Genomic DNA, 23,435 nt, shown 5'->3' with positions numbered 1-23,435 from the left:
AAACATTTGGTTATAAATATTTATAAATATGTGTTGGATTGAATTGCACTTTGGTTCATTCACCATTTATGTCTATAAATATTTGAGAGGCTGCTTGGCATCATGGAAAGACGCAGTCTTTGTAGGCGTGGACAGACGGGGTGTGTTTGGTTTCTCCGCGGCGGGAGCAGCTTGATGACCCTGGCCTTGTCACTTCACCTATCAGAGCTGTAGTTTCCACGGTTATAATGACAACCATCTTGCAAAGTGGCTGTGAGAATTAGAATAATCTCTGTAGACTCTAGTGTGTGTCGATGACATGATGGACACTCAGTGAATACAGCTATTGTTGTTCATTTGTCTCTGTGGTTTTTAATGACTCGGACTCTTGGCTGGGCGTCTGAAGCATTTGGAGTCCCTTTTTGCCTTCAGATGTCCTTACCTATATTAGGGTCAGCCTTCTTTCTTTTCTTTTCTTCTTTTTTTTTTTTTGAGACAGAGTCTTGCTCTGACACCCAGGCTGGAGTGCAGTAGTGCGACCCCAGCTCACTGCAACCTCCGCCTCCCAGGTTCAAGCAATTCTCCTGCCTCAGCCTCCTGAGTAGCTGGGATTACAGGTGCCTGCCACCAGGCCTGGCTAATTTTTATATTTTTAGTAGAGGTGGGGTTTCACCATGTTGGCCAGCTGGTCTCAAACTCCTGACCTCAGGTGATTTACCCCAAAGTGCTGGGATTACAGGCATGAGCCACTGTGCCCGGCCAACCCTCTTTTTGAAAATAATGCTTTAGAAATGATTTTTTGATAACAAAAGAAAATTTAGAATGTGTCTTGATGTATATGTTAGTGGCAAAGCATAATAATAAAATGAGTATCCATGAATTCACCACCAAACTTAAGCAAAAGAACGTAGCAAAGCTGCAGGAAGGTCCCGTGCCCTCTCCAACCCAACCCCAGCCTCAGCTCCAGAGGGAACCTCTCTACTGACTTCTGTGTTTATAACTTCCTTGATTTCCTTTTTGGTGTTGCTACATAGATGCATATATGTAAGCCTTAGCTTAACTTTTGCTTATTCTCTAACTTTTTCATAAAGGAACCAAACTATGTATATTCCTTTGTAACAGGCTGGTTTTATTTTTTATTTTTTTGGACTCAGTATTACCTTTCTGAAATTCATCCATGATGATGTGGACTGTGGTTCGTGCGTTTTTCACGATTATGTGGCATTACCACGATTTGCCCACTTTCCTTTTGGTATGTATTTGGATTGTTTTCAGGTTTTTCCGTGAAAATAATGCTTGGAACATCCTGGCAGGTGCTTCCTGGTGCACAGTTGGGAGAGCTTCTTCGGTGAATACCTGGGAGTGGAATTGCTAGGTCATGGGCACGTGCATCAACTCTACTGGGTCTTAGCAAATCATTTTGCAAATGTAAAGCCTATGAGGAGAGGCTCTGTCATCGGAACTGTTTTGATTAGGCATTGAGTGAAGGGCTGGCACCTCTATATGGTTTTAAGCCGTGGAATTGTTTCTGTTCCTTCTTCCCAGGCACAGAATGTCCTCATTCCATGACAGGCAGAGAAGGAGCCAGCAAATATTTTAAAAGTAAAATCTAGTTTCAGTGATTATTGGGTGGACAGTGGGTCAATGAATAAGGGATTGATCCTTTGCTCTGTTTGGGCCCTTCTGGGAAGGCATTAAGGGTCTGTCCTAACTACTGCCTGGGTGTGGTATATGAGTAAACTGAGTTGAATACAGCGTTCTTTCCCCCTCAATTTCTGGCCCATTTAATGGAGGTTTGCAAGAGAAGAGCCAGGAGGACCGGGCTGTGTCTGCCCACTGGCTCAGCTTGCACCCAGCAGCTTGGCAGGGACTGAGAGGTTTGTCGGCGATGTTTCTCTTTAATGTGCTACAGAAGGGAAATAAGATGACTGATCAGGCACAAAAGCTGTGGAGAGCACACACGCCAGACCCGCCCCTCACCCCTCCTCTGTGCACCTGCCACTCCAAGGCTCAGGCAGCACTCTTCCAGTATTTACTTTGAAATGTTAATTTCCAAACTCCATCGTTTCATCCCTTCCTCTCTGTTTGACAAGGCTAATGGGGTGAAGAGGGAAGATGGCAGAGTTAGAGAGAGCAAGAGATGCAGGGAGCGGCAGGAACCCACAGCTTCTCGCTGGGAAGGTTTCCTGTCGGGATGTTTCCAGAACCTTCTTCTGATCACCTCTCCTCCCTGAGCATCTTGGAGGCAGTCCTTCTGCCCTACTTTCTTCCTTTAAGCACCTCTGGAGAGAGTAGCTGAGGTTGCAGATGGTCTCGGAGCACTCTCTACTCATTACAGATAGGAGTGCGGGCATCATTATCGCTAAAAACAAATCCATTGTATTTATTGTGACTTACTAAGTGTCAGGTATTGTGCTAAGCTCTTGAAATGTCTTTTCATCTATTTCTCACTGTAACTCTGTGAGGTTGGCTTTTTTTTTTTCTGTTTCTTTTTGGTGGAGATGAGGTCTCTTTATGTTACCCAGGCTGGTCTTGAACTCCTGGCCTCAAAGTGATCCTCCCACCTTGGCTTCCCAAAGTGCTGGGATTATAAGTGTGAGCCACCGTGCCTGGCTTTTTATTTATTTTTTTAGATTATAATTTTTATTTCATGTTTACAGATGAGGAAACCGAAGCTCAAGAAGTAAAGGAACTTGTCCTTTGTCGCTGCACTCCGACCCTGGGCCCGTGTGTGATCTCAGGACCACTGAGTCCCGAGTGTGGCTTTTTTTTTGTTGTTGTTGTTGAGACTGAGTCTCACTCTGTCACCAGGCTGGAGCGCAGTGGCGCGATCTTAGCTCACTGCAACCTCTGCCTACCAGGTTCAAGCGATTCTTCTGCCTCAGCCTCCCAACTAGCTGAGACTACAGGCACATGCCACCATGCCCAGCTAATTTTTGTATTTTTAGTAAAGACAGGGTTTCATCATGTTGGCCAGGATGGTCTTGATCTGTTGACTTTGTGATCTGCTGCCTCGGCCTCCCAAAGTGCTGGGATTACAGGCATGAGCCACCACACCTGGCCGAATGTGGCTCTTAACCACCAGCCGATGCCATGTTGGGCCTTTCGTGAGGGCCCCATTGGGTGGCTGCTCCACCATTGCCATGGGGGAGGTGGATATTGGGGTGTGCTGGGGGCACTGCAGACACACGGAGCCTGGGCCCTCTGGAACTCTTGATTTGGTGGAGGAAAAGGACAAGTTAAAAGCATGAAACCTCACATTTCCTGCATGAGCCAAGTGCTTCCTGGGAACTATTTTATTCACTCCTCAGCACTGTTACTCTCCTTTTTTCACAGAGGAGGAAACTGAGGCACGGAGAGGTGAAGTGATGTGGTTAAAGTGACAAAGGAAGTGGCAAAGCTGGCATGTAAACCCAGGCAGCAACGAGAGCCTACCCTCCTACCCACCTCCCCTGCTGCACCTTCCAGAAGGTCCTCACAGAGGCGCCCACAGGGTGCTGATGCCACCCCAGGGGAGGGCACAACCAGCCCTACAGAGGAGGAGGATGGTAGGGGTCACAGGACTTCCTAAGGGAGGGAAGATGGGAAGAAAGGAGGGCAGCTCAGGCAGTGAACGCTGGGGCAGACACCCCGGGGTAGGGAAGAGCTGGGCACGTGTGTGTGTCTCTTAGTGTTCTTTTTGCCCCCGGACTGGAGCCTCACCCCTTTCATCTCTCTTTGTGCAGTGCTGCTGGTCCTGCCCACAGGTTAGCAACCCCTCGGTTTGTCTTCTCCTCCTTTGTGTGGGTGACGTGGGCCACGAGTGTGGTTGGTGGGCAGTGGGAGTGGCACCTCTCTGTCCCCAGCCCGGCTCCTGCTTGAGCTCCCCAGGAAGCTGGCCCCATGGGTTGGCTCCCTGTCTTCCACCCTACTCACAGCTCAAAGGGCAGCACATGGGGGTGGGGCAGGGTCTTTGAGCCTTGGCAGGGCCTCAGCAAGGCAGGACCTGAGCTTTCCCAGCCGGACCTTTGGGGAAGCTCCTTGTGCATTTCCTTGCAATTTCCTTTTCCAAAAATTAGCTGGGCATGGTGGCATGTTTTTCTTTAGTATTCTTCAAGTAGTCCTCTATGGCATAAAGAGAAAGGTCTTTGAGAACAGGAATTGGTCCATGACCAAAAGGGCTCCAGTGTCAAGGGGAATCAGCAGAGCTTTGGGGTCTCGTGTGATGCAGTTAGGATGCGAGGTGTCTGGGGAGAAGGGGAGGCCCAGGGAATAGAGGTGGCATCCCTTGACCAGCTGCCCTGCCTTACTCCGGGAGAGAGGAGGGTTTTATTTAACAAAGGAGAGGGAGTGAGTCTTTACAAACTAAGCATAGAGTTAAAATAACAACACGTTACTGTTGACAAAGCATGTTGCCATGTGCCATTCCATCCAGCCTCAGCAGCACATGAGCCAGCTCAGGTGAGCATGTCTCCAGGAGGCCCCTGCAGCTGGGGTACTTCCCCCAGGTAGAGTGCTTTATCTTTTGTTTCCAACATCTTCCTGATGGTATCCCTGTTGGGTACCTTTTCTGGCTTTGGGCCTGTGCCCTTGGCAAACATCCTGGAGGACCCTCAAGGCTCCCTCTTGCATTGCGACTGATAGCTCAGAGTCACTGCTGTACAGAAAGTTTAGATTACTGCCAGCTCTGAATGGATTACCCAGGATTACTGTGTGCCTTGACATTTATCAGCTGCTCCTCCGCTGGTTCCCCAGTCCTTGGACAGTGTTAGGATGTGTGTCGCTGCAGATGTGGCATTTCTCTCCCAAAGAGCATTATGCCTGTCGGTCCCTTGAGCTGGCATTTCTAGGGCAGGCTTACCCTGGGTTCAGTTATCAAAGTATGAACTCTGCCAGCACAGCCCTCTCTGGACCTCTGGCCTGTCTGCTCAGGGGTAGAGCGGCACAGCACAAAGATCATAGCCTTGGGGCTGATCCCTGGTCTCTAGATTCCTGTCTCCACCATGTGTGAATGACCTAACTGGGCAAGTTTAAAAAAAAAAGAACAAAAACTTTAATTTGTTTCCTTATTTACAAATAAAGATTTCCCCCAAATAAGCCTACCTCCCAGGGTTATTGCAGGGACTAAATGAAATAACACTTGCACTGCATCGGGCGATAAACACTAAGTACCGATTAGCTTCCTTCCTTTGCAGTCTGGCAGACCTGAGTCAGATGAGGCCTGATCAGGGGCTCAAATGATGCTACGAGGGCCCAGGCTTCATTCATTCATTCATTCGTTCATTCATTCATTCATTCTCTCTCTTTGTCTCTCTCCCTCCCCTAGTCTCTTCCACATAGGCCTGATTTCTGATTCTCCCGTTCTTCATTCATGTCCCAAGATGTTTACAGCAGCTCCAGCTCTGACCTTGCCTTACCTCCAAGTCCCCCAGAAATGACGTTAACTTCTGCCTCAAAAGTCTCACACCATCATAATGGCTTTGATGGGATTCTGTTTCCATCTGGAACTAGACTCCATGGCCAGGAAAATGATGGGCTGGCCCTGGAGCTGGTCATCTCCACCTGACCACAAGATCAGAGTTGGGGAGGGGCGGATCTCCAGACAAAAGTTGGGGTTACCACTGGGAAGTCCCTGGGAAGTAGTGTGAGCAGAAGCTGCAGACAAAAACAAAACAAAACAAAAACCGGTGGATGCCCACCATGGGTACCATCCACGGGACCTTCTTGCCTGGAGGTTCAGTCCCATATCCTGACCTCCTGCATGCCTTTTCTGGCATCCACCTGATGGTGCCCTTGGCGGAGGCCTCCAGACCAGATTCCGGGTATGGTTGTCTTTCTGGCTGGTCAATTTCTCTGTTTTGGTCTGGGCTGAGGCTAACCTGGTGAAATGGCTTGAAATGTTGTTACCTGTGGCCTCCAGAGGGGCCACGGCTAACAATGTCCATGTGTCCTGGCCCCATTTTCACTTCGAGCTCCTTAATCAAGACCCTCCGGAGATGCCCCGTGGTCCTGTGATTTATCCACACCTGGTTAGGCAGTCATCTTCTAGATTCTGATCCTGGTTTCATCTGCCATCTCTTCTGCCCGCTTCAGAAAATCCTGTGTGAGTTCGGCAGTCTTTAATATGTTTTCTGTAAAGACAGGGATGGTGATTTATGTTCCCTGCTCTCATTACACCACGGTCACTGGAGGCCCCTGTGATGTAGCCAGAGTGCTCCCTGCCACTGACTTGGCAAGGAGGGCCTTGGGTTCCCTTTCATCTGGTTCTTGCTGCTCCTGGGGCCTCATTTATGTGTGCAAGGTGCCCTTTCTGCAGACGCAAGAGCTTGAGTGTGGCCAGGCAGCCCCGCTCAGCCTTTTTGTGTGTGTTTTTGAATCTCCTCATCTTCTTTATCATGACCTGTTTTTATCTTGTCAAATAACTTACCTGCATCTATGTTCGGAGACGGTGGTGAATGGAACTGAGTGGTCGTCAGATTTATTTTTCCTGCTGACTTTTTTATGTTAAGGAAGGGGCATGCCCCCCTTCTTTCTATTTATAATTATGCTGGTCCCTAGGACACTGGAAGAAGCCCGCTCTGCCCCCTCAGCATCCTGGCTGAGTATCGGCCAGGTCTCTGTCACATGGAGGGGGCCAAATAGGAGTGGTGCATTTATTGGTGTTATTCAGCTGAATTTAAAAGTGGCCTACTCAGCACTGGGGCTAAGCCCCGCAGATAAGCTTGGTAGGTCACCATCTCATGGGTGGTGACAGGGGTGGGAGGTGGGGTTTCCTGGGGAGATGAGATCAGCGTCGAGGATGAGATATATCCATGAGTGACCCAGCATGCTTGGCCATCCGTGGGAGGCATGACATCCCTCTGGGGATGCATGAGGGATGAATTCATGGAGGAGGTGGCCTTTGAGATGGGTTGTGATGTTGGGTAGGACTTCAGGAGGTGCCGAGAGGAGGAAGGAACTTGCACAGGTGAAAGCAAAGATGAGGGAAGATGTGTGGATTCAGGGAGAGGGAGGCTGTAGCTGGGCACGTGTGGTGGGGTGGCGGCTGGAGGTGTGGATTGGGCCTTGTTACAGGGGCTTGCATCCAAGAGTGAAGGGTCTGGGATGCGTCAGTAGGCAGAGGGGTGTTATTGAAGGGTTCTGAGTGGGCACGTACATTTGCTTGTGTGTGGAGTGACCGGATAGAAACTGAGGTGTATAACAGTTGCTGATGTTAATTGAACACTTACTACATGCAAGGCATGTTCCTACTGCCTTACGTGCGTCATTTTCTAAATGTAGGTCACTCTTCTGTTTGGAACCCTCTGATGGCTACTGCTTCATCACAGTGATATCCAAAGTCCCTACCCTTGACTACTTTTCCCCTTTCTCACTCCAGTGACCCTGGACTCCTTGCTTTTCCATGAACACTAAGCATATTCCTGCTTCTGGACCTTGGCACTGACTGTTCTCTGTGCCTAGAATACTCTTTCTCCCAGACACCCACGGGGCTCACTCCCTTCTTCCTTTAGGTCTTTGATCAAAGGCCTTCCCCGCCACCTAGAAAAAGGTAACTCCCACTCGGCACCCCCAGTGCTTTTACCCCTCACCTGCTTGATTCTTCTCTGTAGTATTCACCTCCACCCGCTACCCCACAGAATATGAGCTCCACGGGGCAGGGCTGTGTTCCTTGCTGTATCCCCGCCGCAGGAACAAGGCCGCCTGATGCACAGGGGTGCTCAGCAGGTAGTTACTGCATGAGTGACTGTTCTGCAGTCTGCACTCCTGCCGTGGGAGTTGCCTGTCATCATCCTCATCTTGCAGACAAGGAAACCAAGTTGAAGGTCAAGTAACTGGCCAAGGTCCCCTGCTGGGAATGGCTGGAGACTGCCCACCTCTGACCCTACCGTGTAACCACACCGCCTTGTCATGGTTGTGACTGGGCAACAACACTCACATCTCTGTCCTAGGGGCTGTGTGGGGTTTTTTTCCAGCTTTATTTTGAACAATGTTTTTGTTAGAAGGTACTTCATTCCCAGAGGGTTCATTAATTGAGGGCGTTGCACTTTGTGAAGAAATCGCTGTCTAACTTGGGTCTGGAAATCACACTGTGCGCTTTTCAGATGTGCTAAAATAAACGTTTAGAGGAGAAAAAAGGAGTCTGATTGTTGTAAAAATTAGGCAGTTTGGGGAGAGAGCTGGAAGCTTGTTAAAATCCTCACCAAGGGGCCTTGGAAGTCGTTACTAAGGAGACCAATGGTGGGTTCTTTTCTGGTTAAGCGGTGGGAGGGCCTCAGGAGTTGCTTGGAAGCTGCTGCTGGGAAAAAGAGTGTTGGGGGTTTTCAGCAGGTGTGTGGCCCCCACTCCAGCATGGCTTTGTCCTGATCTGTCCTGCTGCAAAGAGAGGGGAAGCAAGAGACCCTGTTTGGATCTTGGAGAAGGCCAGCGGCGTTACCTTACAGCAGCAGAAATGAGGAAGCACCCGACTCCCCATCTCATTGCCCCTCCCAGGCATGCAGCCAGCCCTCTCCTGGACTCCCTGATGTACTTGCACCTATCCCTGCTGAATGCTTGCTATTGGAGAGCTGCCCATACAGTCTCACCTGCATGACTGAAGCTGCTCATCAGTTCTTCCGTGTACCAAGCCCAACCTGCTGTCCTGGGACTTGTAAACCCTGGTCACCTGGCCTAGATCTGCCTCCCTTAGGGTATTCAGAGAAGCAGTTAGCCTCCCCCTGTGCCCTTGATTTTGATGGTAGCTCAGACTCTGAGCACCTGCCAGGGACCTGGTGATTGCCAGCTTCTCACATTTAGGATCCATGCACATCCTTACATCACAGTGGAGATATGGAAACAAGTTCCAGAAAACTGACCGCACTTGGTCCTGGAGCTGCTAATGAAGAGTGGGCATACAGACCCAGGTTTGTGGGCCCCCAGGCCTTGTGCTCCCTGGACACTGTATATAAGCAGGTCTCCCAACCTGGTGGCTGCACTGTGACATCACACAACAGTGCACATTGAGCTTGCTGTCATCTACGACTCAGTACCCTGAGCTGCTGCTGAGCCAGGCCTCCCCCATCCACCCCGTGACACTGTTACAGAGTGATCATGGCAGCATGTCACACACACATCCTGTGAAGGACAGTCTGCGATGGCCTCTGATGGTGTCCAGAGTGAGCTTTGGCAGTCTCTAAGGTTGTCACCTTTGCGTGTCCCTGCAGTGCCTCCCCGCAGTGCCTCACAGCTTTTTTTTTTCTTTTTTCTTTCTTTGTTTTTTTTTTTTTTTTTTTGACGGAGTCTTACTCATTCTGTTGCCCAGACTGGAGTGCAATGGTGTAATCTTGGCTCATTGCAACCTCTGCCTCCTGGATTCAAGCGACTCTCCTGCTTCAGCGTCCTAAGTAGCTGGGACTACAGGTGCTCGCCGCCATGCTTGGGAATTTTTGTATTTTTAGTAGAGACAGGGTTTCACCATGTTGGCCAGGCTGGTCTTGAACTCCTGACCTCAGGTGATCTACCTGCCTCAGCCTCCCAAAGTGCTGGGATTACAGGCATAAGCCACCGCGCCCGGCCACCTCACAGGTTTTAACGTGCATCTACATCACCCTGGGATCTTGTGTCAATGCAGGTCCTGATTCAGTAGGTTCAGGAGGAGCCTGATTCTGCTCGTCCAAGCTGCCAGGTGAGGCTGACCCTGCCGGTCCACGACCACCCTTTGAGAAGTGACATTTGATCCCAGGAAAATAGGGATCACCCTGAGGGCAGGATCCCAGCTGGGTTAGGAGCAATTAGTATTTTCCAAGATCCATGACACTCCTGAATTTAATGATAGTCCATGCCAGTCCCAACAGTGATCAGACCATGGGAGAGATATTTAGTTTTACTGACTGTGACTCAAGAGGCGTTGTGGCTCAGCACTCCAGACATGCAAACTCATATCCACCCCCAGAGCAGGGCTGGTGCTGCCTGGTACAGGGGCCATGCTTTGGTTGCTCATAGCCAGTCCAGGCTGCTGTCTGAGGCCAGGAGGCACGTGCAGCACATCCTCCCTGGCACAGCTATCAGAGGAGGGCAGGCCCTAAACCCATAACCTGCTGACTGCAATGGCTCTGTGACACGACATTGCTCCCAGCAGCAAGGTGGGCGGGGGCGATGGGAAGAGCACCAGCTAACAAGCTGCGTGAGTCCAGAGAAGGCACTTGACCTCTCTGGGCTTTCTTTTCTTCTGCCAGAAGAGAGGGTTGAACATGTTCATGTTTAAATTCCCCCAGGGTCTGATTTCCTTTGTGTGAGCACTCTGCCACTAGGGGTTCTTTGGCTGGCAAGAGAAACTAGAGAAGTTTTGCTTCCAGGAGGGGAGAGGTAAGTACAGCCTTCTGCTCCCTGAGAGGTTGTCCTGGGCGTGAGTGCAGCAGTGTTCTGGGTTGTCTGGGGAGGAGTGCTCCATCCAATAGGAAGAGGAGCCAGGAAGCTGGTTCTGGTGACTCCCTCTCTATTCTTCTCTGCAGACACTCCATCTGTGTCCCCAGGGGGGGCCTATGACTCTCTTCCACCTGTATCTGGTCTCCTTGCGAGGCTTCTGAATGTGCCTTTGGGATTTACTCTCCCTCCCTAGTGCTGGGTGGCCTCCACAGTCCCCTTGGGGACACTGGCAATGTTAAGGGCTCAGTGCCAGCAGGAAGGGGTTCAGCTTCATTGATGCACAGAGAGGTCCATTCCCTTACTGTTTTATGCTCTTGTAGGTGGGCAGACTATACCCACGGGGCCCAAACCAGCCTGCGTCTGCACCGTCCCTAGAAATACGCAGCAGCACTTTTCCTCTCCTCCCTGAGCAAGCCAGGGAGCCCTGTGGCTTCCAGGGCATTTGCCCTTGTGGTCACCTAAGGCCGAGGCAGTGGCGTACCAACGGGTGGCAGTGGGAGCCCCTCCCTGGTGGGGAGCAGTATTGTATCACTGACATGCCTTAAAATTGCCAGTGTGTGATGCTAATGAAAATGAACTGACTTTTATTATTGGTTTTATTGTTATGGTCATTATTTTAATGAATGAATAACAATTATTGTTTTAATTTTTTTTTTTTTTTGAGACAGAGTCTCGCTGTTGCCCAGGCTGTAGTGCAGTGATGCAATCTTGGCTCACTGCAGCCTCTGCCTCCCTGGTTAAAGTGATTCTCCTGCTTCAGCCTCCCGAGTAGCTGGGATTACAGGTGTGTGCCACCATGCCTGGCTAATTTTTTTTCTTTTTTTTGTATTTTTTGTAGAGACAGGGTTTCACCATGTTGGCCAGGCTGGTCTTGAACTCCTGGCCTCAAGTGATCCTCCTGCCTTGGCCTCCCAAAGTGTTGAGATTACAGGCATGAGCCACTGCACCCAGCCAAAAATTTTATTATTGCTGTACAATCAATGCACCTCTTGCTGGCTGCACACAGGTGAACCACTCCTGCTGTGCCTCCCCTGTGGGGCCGATGGTCCCCTCACCCACTCCCTGCATGCCGGGTCCCAGATCAGTGACTTGGGAAGGGGCGTATTCATGTCAAACATGTTTCTGAGTCGAAGTCTCTGTGCTGTATCAATCCAAGAGCCAGCAGGAAGGGTCTCCAACACTAGAACACTTCCTGACTCAAATCGTGTGACATCATGTCACTTATTGTCAATGGGGAGATGCCTGGATTCAAATATTATGTCTTCTAGGGTGATGGAAGTGAGAAAATTGGTTCTCTGGCCACACTCTAAGTATATATTGTCAGAAGATTTTAAATACAGATAAGACATTTAATTATTAAATGGCTTTTCAACGTGAGGCTCAAATGGAGCTTTCTAATTAGCTGTCAGTTCTGTCACAGCCGTGACTAGTGTGCCCTGGGCTGGCTTCTGATTTTCATGTATAAATTCCATTTCATGGTAACCAGACACTGTGGGGGCGCTGCCCGGGGTCTCTGGCCTCCCCCGGGCGAGAAGGTACCATAGCTTCCCTTTCCTTCTGGGACTGCCTTTCCCTGCTCCTAGGTCAGGGCAGGGGACCATCAAGCTGGATTTACTCGAAAAGGATAAGTGAAAGGAAAGACTGGAAGCAGCCCGCTCCCTGCATACCTGACACACACGTATGTACACATGCAGAGAAAGGGGGCCAGGCCACAGGCAGAGATGGACACTAGGTGAGCCAGCAGCAGCCAGAGACAGACAGATGGACACCTACCCAGATGTACAACAGATCCAGGAGCTTCTCCTCCTGTCCACTGCCTGCTGTCCCCCACCCCCCCAACCTGGAGTCTTTTTCTCTTTGTGCAATTTTGACTTTTAGAAACTCCGAGGTGGCTGCAGCCCCGCTCAGCTGTGTTGAGCCTGCTGCTCTGGGTGGCCGACCTGGGGCAGGCCAGCCTGGTGCGGTGGTGCCTGTGCTGCCTGCATCTCTTCCTTGGGACTCTTCCTGAGATCTCAGGCCCTCCTATGACTTCAGCCTTCCCTTTTCCCCAGGAATCCCCACATCAAGCCCTGGCCCCTCTCTTAGACCTGTCTCACGTTCCCAGTGGCCTGAGGGAGGGGCAGTCACAGCATCCCCCCAAACTGGACACCCCCCGCGCCTCCACTCCAACCTCCTGTTGCTATTCACATTAATCATGGCAGCTAACAATGGTGAGGGGCACTGAGAACCAGGTGCTTGGCTGGGTAAGTCACACACTCTTGCTCCCTTGGTCCCCTGACATCCCTGCCTGAGGACCTGGTCTCATTTCCTGCTGCTTTATTGCTCAGGAAACCGGTGACAGGAGGGGCTGAGTGTCCTGTCCAGGGCCACTTGGTGAGGCCAACTCCAGAGTTCCTACTGACAGCCATGTGATACTCGTGCCCTCCATGCCCCCAGGCATTGTCCCTTTCTGGGGGAAGTCAGATCCCTCCATTTGGGAATTGGGAGCCCCATCACTGGTGCTTTAAGAACTATTGTGGCCTCGTGAGGGACTCTCCTCTGCCCTTCCCCTCTTCCAACCATCCTACTTGGTGCTAGGTGTCGTCTTCCTGAGACACCACGCTGATCCGCTCTTGTTTTCAAGTCTTCAGTGGTCCTGTGGCTGTGGGTTCAAGTTCCCCTCCCTTACATGGCATTCAAAGGCCTTGGGCACCTGCCCAGCCCAGGCACCTCCTAGCTTGTTTCTCTGTGCACACCACTTGGACCACCAGGCTCTTCAGTTCTAGCCCCAGCACATGCTGGGCTTCCTGCCTCTGCTCACCCACTCTGCCTCGCCAAGTCCTCACCGTACCCCTAGGAGCCCTCACCTCTCCCAGGTCCCTCCAGCCAAGGGGTGTCTTCTCTGACTGAAAACCCGGCCCCTGCCCCTCTCTGCCTACCAGCTTGGCTTCATCCCAGTTACCACTTCCTCAGCCTGTCTTCCCCAGCTCTGAGTTGGGAGCAGCAGTAGGGCTTTTGTGAACAGAAAATGGTACTCAGCACATGTCCGGCCCATAGCGAGAGCCCCAGAACTCTTAGCCCCCCGGGTCATCCTGGTCACTGTTTTCTCAGGATTCCTTAGGGCAGGGCTATGCCTGTGTGGGTGTTCACATTCCCTGCACAACCCCACCACTGTCCCATCTGTGGAAGGCACTTGGGGAATAGTGGTTCCAGCTATGATGGTTCAAGGCTATTCGTTTTGCCAGACCCTGGTAGCTGCCAGCGCAATCAGAATTTTGCAGATTGAACTATAAACTGGGCTTGCTGATTCATTTGAAATGGCAATATCAACATGATAACATTAACAAAATCGTTAGGCTGGTGATTGCAAATGTACATGTGGAAGTGAAAGGAAGCACTCTGAACAAAGCAAACACAGCTTGCCATCTCTCTTTGTAGGGCATGGCAGAGAAGTAGAGGACCGATGGCTGCCCACAGATGTGTATGGCTGGGGAAGGCCTTCCTGGAATAGTGGAAATAATGAGAAATTTAATATTTTGCCTGGGGCTGCAGATTGCAGACCAGGACATATAGCAGAGGGCTGCAGTATAGCAAACTGAACGAATGATCAGAGTGGAGTAAGTCAGGGAAGACTTCCTGGAGGGGGCTCCTTGAGACTTAAAAAACACCCACTACCAAAAGTTTTAGATTGTTTGCTTTTGTATTAGCATCCACGTAGGGAAGGCAAGACGTCTTTGATAAAGAAAGAAATCTAAGCTGTGGGTGTTCTTTCTATGCTTTTAACAGCTAGTTTTTCCTCCCACAGAAGCATCGTTCTCACCTCCAAACTCCCACCCCACCGCCACCGTCTTAATGAAGTGACCTTTTAGTGCATTGAGTTGGAAATGCTTTCTCTGTAAAAATTATTTCCTCCATGACCCAGGAGTAAATTATTTAGTGGTCTCTGAGACCTTCTACAAGTGAAGTTTCCAAATGAGCCAGATGCATTCCCATGAACTCTGACCTTGCTTAGCAGACATAAAACACAACAGTGAATCTCTCCTGAGACAGCAAAGCATCAAGGCACTCCATGCTCTGGGATCCTCTTTCTCAGGCCCATCAGCATAGTAGCTGTAAGGATGAAATGTGGTTGCAGTGTTAGACGCAGGAGTGTGTGTGCAGGACGTGGAGGCCCTTGGGTGGAAGCCTGGCCTAGGCTAGGCAGGTGCTAGTGAGGAGCCTGGAGGCAGGGTCAGCCTCTTTTGGGGTGCCAGGCACTGTGCACTCTCATCTTGCCTTCCTAGTATCCCTGAGAAAAAATGGGAGCTTTGGATGGTACAGAACTCCAGAGAGGAGCAGGAAGGCTGTACGTTTGGCAGACAGCTGGTTGGGCGGTTTAAATTTGTCCAAATGAGGATAAAGCCACCCAGGAGGGGCTTGTTGGTGGCTCTCATTAAATACAAAACTAAATGGGATTTAATTTTTCTGCCTCTATGAGTCTTTTCACACCCAGGCATTTCTAAATCACACCACGTGCCCTGATTTTTGAGAGAGAAAATGTGGTTACTAGAAGTGAGAAAACCGCTGGCCCCTGGGTTTTTCTGGGTTTGCTGGGCGAAGGGGGCTCTCCGCCTCCCCTCTCTCGGGGTCGAGCTGGGGCGGGTGGGCTGTGCTGTGGGCAGGTGGTGAAGCAGCCCTGCAAGAGGTGGGAGTGAGGAGCCGCTGACATTTCATTCCTGGCCCCTCCTGCTCGGGCTCCGTGAAGCCTTTTTAGCTTGGCTGCTGGAAGCTTCGAGCTGATAATGATGAGGGAGTGTAAATGTCAGCGGGCTCCCGGCTTCAATCAGAGCTGTTAAAAATAAGCCTGGCAAGGCAGCTCTGCCAGAGGTGCGCTCAGAGAGTGGTGGGGAGGGCAGGAGGGGTTGAGGGAACAGGGCGCTGGTGGGGGGGCTCGAGGGCGTGATGGCGAGAGGATGTCAAGCCTAGTTTCTGGCAAGTAGTGAGTGGGGGCAGGAAGCAGAGACAGACACGAAGGAAATACTTATTTTCTTTTCTCAGCCTTTTTTGTGATTAAAAAAACAAGTGACATCTCAAATTTCATTTGGAAAGGAAAAAGCAGAAGGCAGTGGTCTGGGTCCCTAAGCTCGGGCCGCAGCTGGCTGTTTTGTTTGCTGGGCTGAAATTCTAATGGTGCCTGAAATCAGAGTGCCTGGCACACCAGGGCAGAGGCAGGGGGTAGGGGGACAGCTGCCAGCCTCACTCAGGGTGAGAGATTCTTTCTCTGCTTGGCCACTGGGGAGGAGGCACAGCCCCAGGTGAGATCCGGGAGGGACCTTGCACCTCTCAACTCAAAGGGTGCCCTGTGGCTGGCAGCATCAGCCTCTGGGGTAACACAGACTCTCAGGCCCACCCCAGACCTGCCCATCTGAACAAGTCCCCAGGGGATTTGTGTGCACATTAGTGGCTGAGAAACACTGCTTTAGAGATGATAGCGTCTGTGTCTTCAGATGGGGACATGGAATTCCAGAGTGGCAGAGGGACGCACCCAAGGTCACACACCTGGTGCAGGAAACGAGGGCCTCTGAACCGGGTTCTGGAGCATTTTTCCATCCACATGATGTCCGTCATAGAGCCGGGCACAGACGCAGGTTCAACAAGTGCGGCTGTTACTTCTCTTCCTGCTGCAGTATGGTGGCTTTTCTAACCTGGGGGAATAGCTTCAGGGACCAATCGGTATATCTGGGTGGACTTCAGTTCTCACTAAGAATCTCCCCGGCACGGGATTCAGTCCTATCCCTTTTTTCATTTGGGACATGCTAGCTTCTCCCTGCTTGTCCCAGAGTTGGCATCTGAAGCTGTGCAAGGAAGCAAGGTGCAAAATGGGTGTGGAAGGCCCCGGGAAGCCCCAAGAAGAGGGACCTTCCATGGGAAATAGTGGTTGGTCCATAAGAATAGCATTAGGATGTAGTGAGGTCAGCAACTGGACTCTGGCTGGAAAACATGGATGCAGTTTAATTGGGTTTCTTTCTCTCTCTTTTTTTCGTTTTTGAGAAGGAGTTTTGCTCTGTCGCCCAGGCTGGAGTGCACTGGAGCAATCTCTGCTTACTGCAACCTCCGCCTTCCTGGTTCAACTAATTCTCCTGCTTTAGTCTCCCTAGTAGCTGGGACTACAGGTGCCCACTACCATGCCTGACTAACTTTTGTATTTTCAGTAGAGAAGGGGTTTCACTATGTTGGCCAGGCTGGTCTTGAACTCCTGACCTCAGATGATCCACCTGCCTCGGCCTCCCAGAGTGCTGGGATTATAGGCATGAGCCACTGCACCTGGCCTATCTCTCTGTCTCTCTTTCTGGCAGTTGGGACAGGGGTAGGGTAGAGAATTAAAGTTGAGAATTAAAGCAGAGAATTAAATCATTTATTGAGATGTGCTCTTTTGCGTTTATTTGTTTAAAATAATTCCATAAATTGTAAAAGTTCTTCCTTCCACCCAAGGGGAGAAAAAACTGATAAGATGACAAAGTAGTTTTAATTAATTGTAAAAAAAATTCAAAGATATTCATGCCCTCATTCATTTGGTCATAGATTGATGCATTCCCCGACTTCTTATTAGACTCTGATTTCTCCCTAGGCACTGTGCTCAATGCTTATCACACCAGGCAATTTCTGGTCCTAGTGCCGCCGTCACCTGCTCCACACAGCTGCATTCTTCTTATGAATACTATTTAACCCAGGTGCCCAAACTCGACATTGTATCATTTTTTAGGGTGGAAACTCCTCCTGTCTTCCTAATTAGGGGCCACATGGCCTCACGTAATCATCAGTAAGGCTGAGACATCCTTAGGAGCATAGAATTTGGCTAGTTTTGGAGCCATACAGTCGGTGGAGGCATGGTGGGATCAGACAGCTATGCAGGGTCACTGTGTTCAGTTGCTCAGGATGTGCACTGCCCAAGGGTGCCACCTCTAAAGGACACCATTCTCATTATAGATGTAGATTTGCACATTTATTTAGACAATTTCCAAATAAACAGAAGTATCTTGAAGAAGGGATGCCTTTTTCTAATTCCCACAAAGGTCCCCTATGGCCTGGCAGTGGCCCTGGAGGTTCTGGTTCCAGCACAAGCTCTGGTACTAGCTGCCTTGAATTATTCCCACAGGTCAACATGCTTTTTGGCCTTGGCCTTTCTTCTACATAGGACACAGGAGGTCCTCTGGGGGCAGGGTGACTTAGCTGCCTTTCCAGAAGGTGAATGACAGTCTTAGCACTGGGGCAGCCCTTTCCTAGGTGGTTTTTGTCACCTTCTGAAAATGCCCATCTTTGCTGTTGCTAGTTTCTTTAGCACTCACTCACATTTCAGCCATTTCTTGTTTGTGTCCTAATTCTCCCTTGTCACCAGCCTAAGGGAAAGTGTGGGTGTGAGGGAGGCCCTATTCTCTTCATCTCAGGGCTTTGCTTCTCTGCTGTGGTCAGGCCCACAGGTGCCTGCACATCCTCCACCTGCCTTAGCAAGACAGTGTTTCTGCAGATGGAGTGTTGGGTACTGCTAGCTCTGCTGGTCTTTCCTCAAAGGTGACTTCTGTGCCTGCTGGAATTGGGTTTGGCTCTACATAAGAGAAAAACTTTTCAAAAAGATGACTTAAACTAAGATATCGGAGTTTTTCTCTCACATTACAGTATGGCAGCTCCAGAGTCAGCTGGGAGTCAGAGTCCCAGGACCCCTTTATCTTTTGCTCCAATATTCTTAAGCTTTATCTTCCATCCTCAAGGTCACCTCATGGTTCAAGATGGCTGCTGGAGCTCCAGCCATCTGATATGGGCTTTAGGCAGGAAAAAGAAGGAAAGTAGTGAAGGAAGGGCACCTTTCCCAACTGAGTCAGCCTCCTTCAAAGAGATTTTTCTGGAAGTTTTTTTGTTCAGCAACTTCTACTTAAGCCTTGGCTACTCCAAGATGCAAGGGAAGTAGGAAATGTAATTTTTATCTGGGCACATGGGTGGCCGAATCAAATCACAGTTCTTGTAAGAAGGAAAAAGGGGAGAATGGATTTTGGTTGGGAACACCTGGCAACCTCTGCCACATCCTGCTGCTTTTCCCCTTCCCCTATCCACTGTCCTCCCAGGGTCTCAAAAAAGCTGTTCTGTAGAGCTTTGCAACACAGGTTGTGTCTTCTGGCTGCCGCACTGCCCTCTTCTCACGCTACCTTACAGTTTTTTTCTCTTTCCTCTGGTTTTCCCTCTGTTGCTTCTCCAGTGAATCCAGGGAGGGCAGTTTTTTGTACAGTGGTTAAGATGTGGATTAAGGCAGACTTGGTCCAGGTTGTAGACTGGACTCCCAGCTGTGTAACCTTAGGCAAATCACAGAACCTCTCTGAACCTCACTTTCCTCTTATGTGAAATGAAGCCAACGATAGTCCAGTAGCCTCATGGAGTTGTTGTGAGGAATAAATAGGGGAGGCATGCAGATCACTTAGCACGGAGCCTGGCACATTGCAAAGGACTCAGTAGGTGTTGGTTACTCCTATTTTTATTATCATTTTTGGGTCTTGCCCTTGGCATGGATTTATAGGTATCACCAGCTAGTGGCATATTTCTTTTCTCTTAGACAATTCTCATCCAGTCAAGAAATATTTATTGAGCATCTACTATACACCAGTCTCTCTTCCAGAAGCTTGGAATAATTGGCAACACAGTAGGTAAGAATCCCCGCTTCAAGGAGGTGATATTTCATGGGGAGAGTCCCATTGTGCTGGGTGAGAACCTCTGGACCTTGGCTGCTCTTTTGCCACCAGAAATAGCATCCATGTAGGTATATAGGTCTCTGGGCCTTAGCCTCTCACACATGTTCTTATGGCTTCTGAGGCTTTCAGGTGCTTGACCTATGAGATACCCCAAAGGCTGGCTTTTGAATCGCATTGTTCTCATATTCACAAATCCTTGGGCCCACTTTAGCAGGCTAACCTATGCAAGTGCTTGGAGATGAGTGCATGTCTCTTCCCAGTTAATTCATTTGCTTCTAACTGGAGCCTTCTAGAGACAGTCTCTCAAAGCAGGGTATGTGACATTTTTGGGAATCGGATGCACCATGCACATATGCACAATTTGCACATGGTTTTAGGGGCTGCACAGACCTTGGGCAGCCCACTCTTGAGGCCTCAGAGCCTCCAGGGGCCCCAGCTCAGAACCCTGCTTGACAATCTCAGCAGTGACCTGTGCCAGAGCTGCCTTGACAGCAAGCCTTCACAAATGTCACTGCGTGCTAGTCTTTCTTGCTCCTTGTGGGTGGCCTGGTTCGAGCAAAGACTTGAGATAAATGTAAGAAGATGAGGCAATGGTTAGCCGAAAAACTTCCTTTCTGCCAAGGTTGCCCTTTGTCCTTTACTAGTGTGTGAATTGTGAGCAAGACTTCTCGCTACTCCTGGCCTCAGAGTTAGTTCTGGCCTGTAAAAGACTGGAGCTTGTTTAGATCATTTCTAAGGCTCTTTTCAACTTGGGATCTGCAAGGGCACTTAGCCTGTGGGCTTGGCATTGGACAGAGGGGGGTCCAAGCCCTGTTTGTGCTCCTACGAGCTCTGTGCACTTCAGCCAGCAACCTGACTTCTCTCAGCCTCGGTGTTCTCATTTGCAAAATGAAGATAAAAACATGTTCAAAGTATGACTGTAAACGAGCTAGAAATGTGACTGTCATACAAATATAAAGTGGTATGTGCCAAAAGTTTATATTTAATTCATGAATGAAGGGACCAGCAGGATGGTAAAGTTGTTTCAAGGAGAATTTGGGGGGCTGAGAGCTTATCATCAGTGAAAGACAGGGAACACTGAAATAAAACTACAAAGTTCAATACAAAATTGGTTAATGTTGGACATGGTTAATAAACTAAACCTTGAGGTTATTTTTCCTACCAGACAGTAATGATTTGCAACTGTACCACACAAAAATCTACAAGTTTGTGTAACTGCACAGAGGATAGACCCTAATCAGTAGTGGATAGTGAGACAAAGGTGAGTCCCCTAAGGAACCTGGCTCACTTCACGGAAAGACATGAGGTGAAGCCCCTTTCCAGGGGAGAAGATGGCAGGAGTGGTGCATGGAGCGTGTCTGAGCACATCCACACTGATTGGTTTTCAGATGCAGCTGCAAAGTTCATGTGAAATGGAAAAAATCAAATCTGTGCTTTGAATCCATAGCACTTGCCTTTTGCAAGAGGCAAATTCTCAGTATGGGGATAGGTGATAGAATGATATCAAACCGGAGTAAACAGAGTAGCTATCTTCTCAGCTGATGTCAATGAATGATCTCAAGTGTATCACAAAGTAGTTTTTCCTCCAGCACTGCCTGTGACATTGAACAAACCCCTCCTGTGGCAGTGAGGCAGGGGGCAGATGTGCTCTGCCGCCATACTCAGAACCGGGGCTGCCCCAGGGGCTTGCTTGTCACCCCCTTCAGCACTAGCAGAGGGCCACTTTCATGGATGGAGCGTGGGCTTAGGAGGCAGCAGCCAGGGCCTGCCAGGGCCCAGCACCCGCTGGACGGCTTGGGGCTTGCAATTTCACCTCTTCTGTGAAAGCGCCAAGGTGCAGAGCCTGGTGTGGTGCAAGCACTCAGTGAAGGGAGCTGTTGGTGGCACCCTCTTCCGCCCCTTTCCACCCTGTGGCAGTGCTCAGTGTCCTCATCTTAAAAATTTTACCTCTTAAGCCTGTTAAGAGGGTTGCTTCTTGCTTTCACTGCCCCCCCAACACCCCTATAATCCAGTTGCCTCCCAGAAACCAGTTCTCTTTATAAAATATCAGCCAGACCCTGCTGCTCTCCTGCTAATACACTCCAACTCACTTTGAGTCCAACTCACATCCCAGCCATGCCTCCGAGGCTCTCCATGACCCAGTCCCTGCCTATGGCTCTAGCCACCACCTTCTTTCTATTCCCTGACACTTCCAGCTCTTGCCCACCTCACGGCCTTTGTGCCTGCAGGTTCCTCTGCCTGGGACGCTCTTCCCAGGACTCTGCTTGGCTGCTTGCTTCTTGTCACTTCGTTTCTCCCTTGACAGACAGGGAAGCCCACCAACCACGCGGGCTGCAGGGGCCCCTGCTTCCCGCTCCCTCTCCATCCTGGCTCCTGTTCTGTTTCCTTCACGGCACTCCTCCATCTCTGAAATCATGTGGGTGGTTTTTGGCTCCCCCACTGGGATGGAAGCATGGAGCTCCCTTGCCTTGGTTGCTGCTCTGCCTAAGCTCATGGTCCGGCCCTGAGAATGGAGAGGGCCTGGATGAACAGCAGCGGCAAGGATGCTGGTGACAGGCACATGTGCCAGCAGGGACTGAGCTGAATGCTTCATATGCTTACTTATTGAATCCCCACCACAGCTAGATACTGTTACTATTTGTTATTCCCATTTTATACAAGAAGAAAGAGAGGCATGGAGATGTTAGGGGCCAAGCTCAGAGTCACCCAGCTAGTGAGAAGCAGAGCCAGGATTCAGCCCAAACAATCTGGCTCCAGAGTTTCTGCCCTTAACTGACATGTGAAATGCTTGTTGGATTTGTGATGTACGAGACAGAACATGAGCCATCCTCCCCGGTGAACCCCACCCCTCCACGATGACAGGCCGTCCCTGCTGGCCTTGATCCCTCAGCCTACTCCCCCAGCTGAAGCCTCCCTCCCCCAGCCGTGAGTAAGGACAGGACACCTTCCACCACCTCACAGGGATCTGATTCAGATAGGGCTGCAGCGGCCAGAATTCCATTCCCACCTCTGCCCGGGATTAGTCACACAGGACACATCCCCGTGGGCAGGTCACCTGCAGGCTTCACACTCATCTTCAGAGTCTGACACCTCCAGCCATGGGCAAATTATCTCTCTGCGCAGTCAGCCCAGAGAGACGGAGTAGCAGAGCCCTGGAGCCGAGGGCCCCAGCAGCCCCACGCTGCATTCTTTTCATTTGCACCTTAGCTGGCTGTCAGGTGCGACAGGGACTCACTGCCACCCCTCACTGCTGCAAAAAGGGAAGTCCCAAGGCTTCCCAGCTCAGAGCCTCACCCCCAGTCGTGGGGGGCTTGGCCTCTCCCTGTGTCTTCCTGTCTGATTCTTTGTCTTTTTTTTCTCCTTTCACTTCTGTTTCTTTTGTATTCTGTTTTTGCACTTTTCTCTTCATTGGTCTCCCGGCTCTGGACTGCCTCCCTTTCTCTCTCTGTCTCAGATTCCCTTGCCTTTCCCCCAGATGGCTGCACTGTGGTGGCACTGGCACCTGGGAGCTGGCTGCTGCCCCTGCAGGGCTTCAGCCATTGCTTTCCTGCAGTTTCTCCTTGCAGGGTGCTGCCCAGGAGTGCACCTGCAGGCTGGGCAAGTGGCTGGGGCTTCTGGCTTCTGTTTGGCCACTGCTCATCTGATAAACAAGTGTGATCCAGCCTCTTTCTTCCCTTGGTCTCTGGATCCTCCCCATGACAGCTCATGAGGATGAGGGGAGGGCTTTGGGTGGGGATGCTGACACCAAGTCACCAAAAGGTGTGGCAGACACAGTGCTTCATTCCTTTATGGACGTGGGCCCCTGCGATCCTGTCACCCACAGCCCTGGTTCCTGGCTTCTGAAGGTGCTCCCCTCACTCACTCCCCTTTCTTTTGTTTTCTTTCCTACCAAAAATGTTAGCAGGATGCAGAGATTTGGGCACATCCACACAGATAGACACACAGGTGTCTTTGCTCAACTGTCTAAATTTAGTAGCAAACTTTCACCCATGCTATATGTAACTCTTTCCTGTATAGTACGTTTAGCTGTATAAAAAAAGCTAATCCAGGGCGACCAGCAAAGCCCTCTCTGCCCAAAGCGTTTCATTTACATTCCCAGACTGGTCAGATGTCACCAATGATAGACTAGCCTAAGCCAGAACTCCCCCTGACATACCACATAGAAATTAGGGCTGTCAGTCATTCACCACCTAGTATGAACTACTCTTCCAGGCCCAACATCCTCAACACCTAGTTAGCATCAGTCATCCTGGGGCATTGGAAATACTGTGAGAAAGGGGTGGAGAAAGAGGTGGCACCATAAGAGGGGCACTGGGTGGGGAAGGACAAAATGAGGGGTTTGAGGGACAGAGAAGATAGGGTTAGAGATCATACGTGTAGAAT

General features: G+C 50.2%; 1 protein-coding gene and 1 long non-coding RNA gene across 5 annotated transcripts in view; one reads left to right on the top strand and one right to left on the bottom strand.

Moving 5' to 3' along the window:
- The window catches only part of SLIT1 (slit guidance ligand 1), a 188,211-nt gene that overhangs the window by 74,401 nt on the left and 90,375 nt on the right, over positions 1–23,435 (top strand). The gene's annotated exons all lie outside the window — the stretch shown is intronic.
- Positions 4,384–9,156, bottom strand: LOC101145356 (uncharacterized). 2 transcript variants are annotated; one of them, XR_008668956.2, is made up of 6 exons: positions 8,541–9,156; positions 8,160–8,331; positions 7,548–8,065; positions 5,985–6,089; positions 5,376–5,613; positions 4,384–4,978 (listed from the first exon to the last, which is right to left on the bottom strand). It is a non-coding gene; the product is annotated as an uncharacterized lncRNA (long non-coding RNA). The 2 variants fall into 2 exon arrangements; XR_175676.4 differs by lacking the exon at positions 4,384–4,978 and having other exon boundaries at positions 5,154–5,613; positions 8,541–9,151.

Source organism: Gorilla gorilla, chromosome 8, assembly GCF_029281585.2.
Source record: "Gorilla gorilla gorilla isolate KB3781 chromosome 8, NHGRI_mGorGor1-v2.1_pri, whole genome shotgun sequence".
In the NCBI taxonomy this organism is placed as follows: domain Eukaryota; kingdom Metazoa; phylum Chordata; class Mammalia; order Primates; family Hominidae; genus Gorilla; species Gorilla gorilla.
The sequence above is the reverse complement of the archived record's forward strand: the minus strand, read 5'-3'. Positions and strand labels throughout refer to the sequence as shown.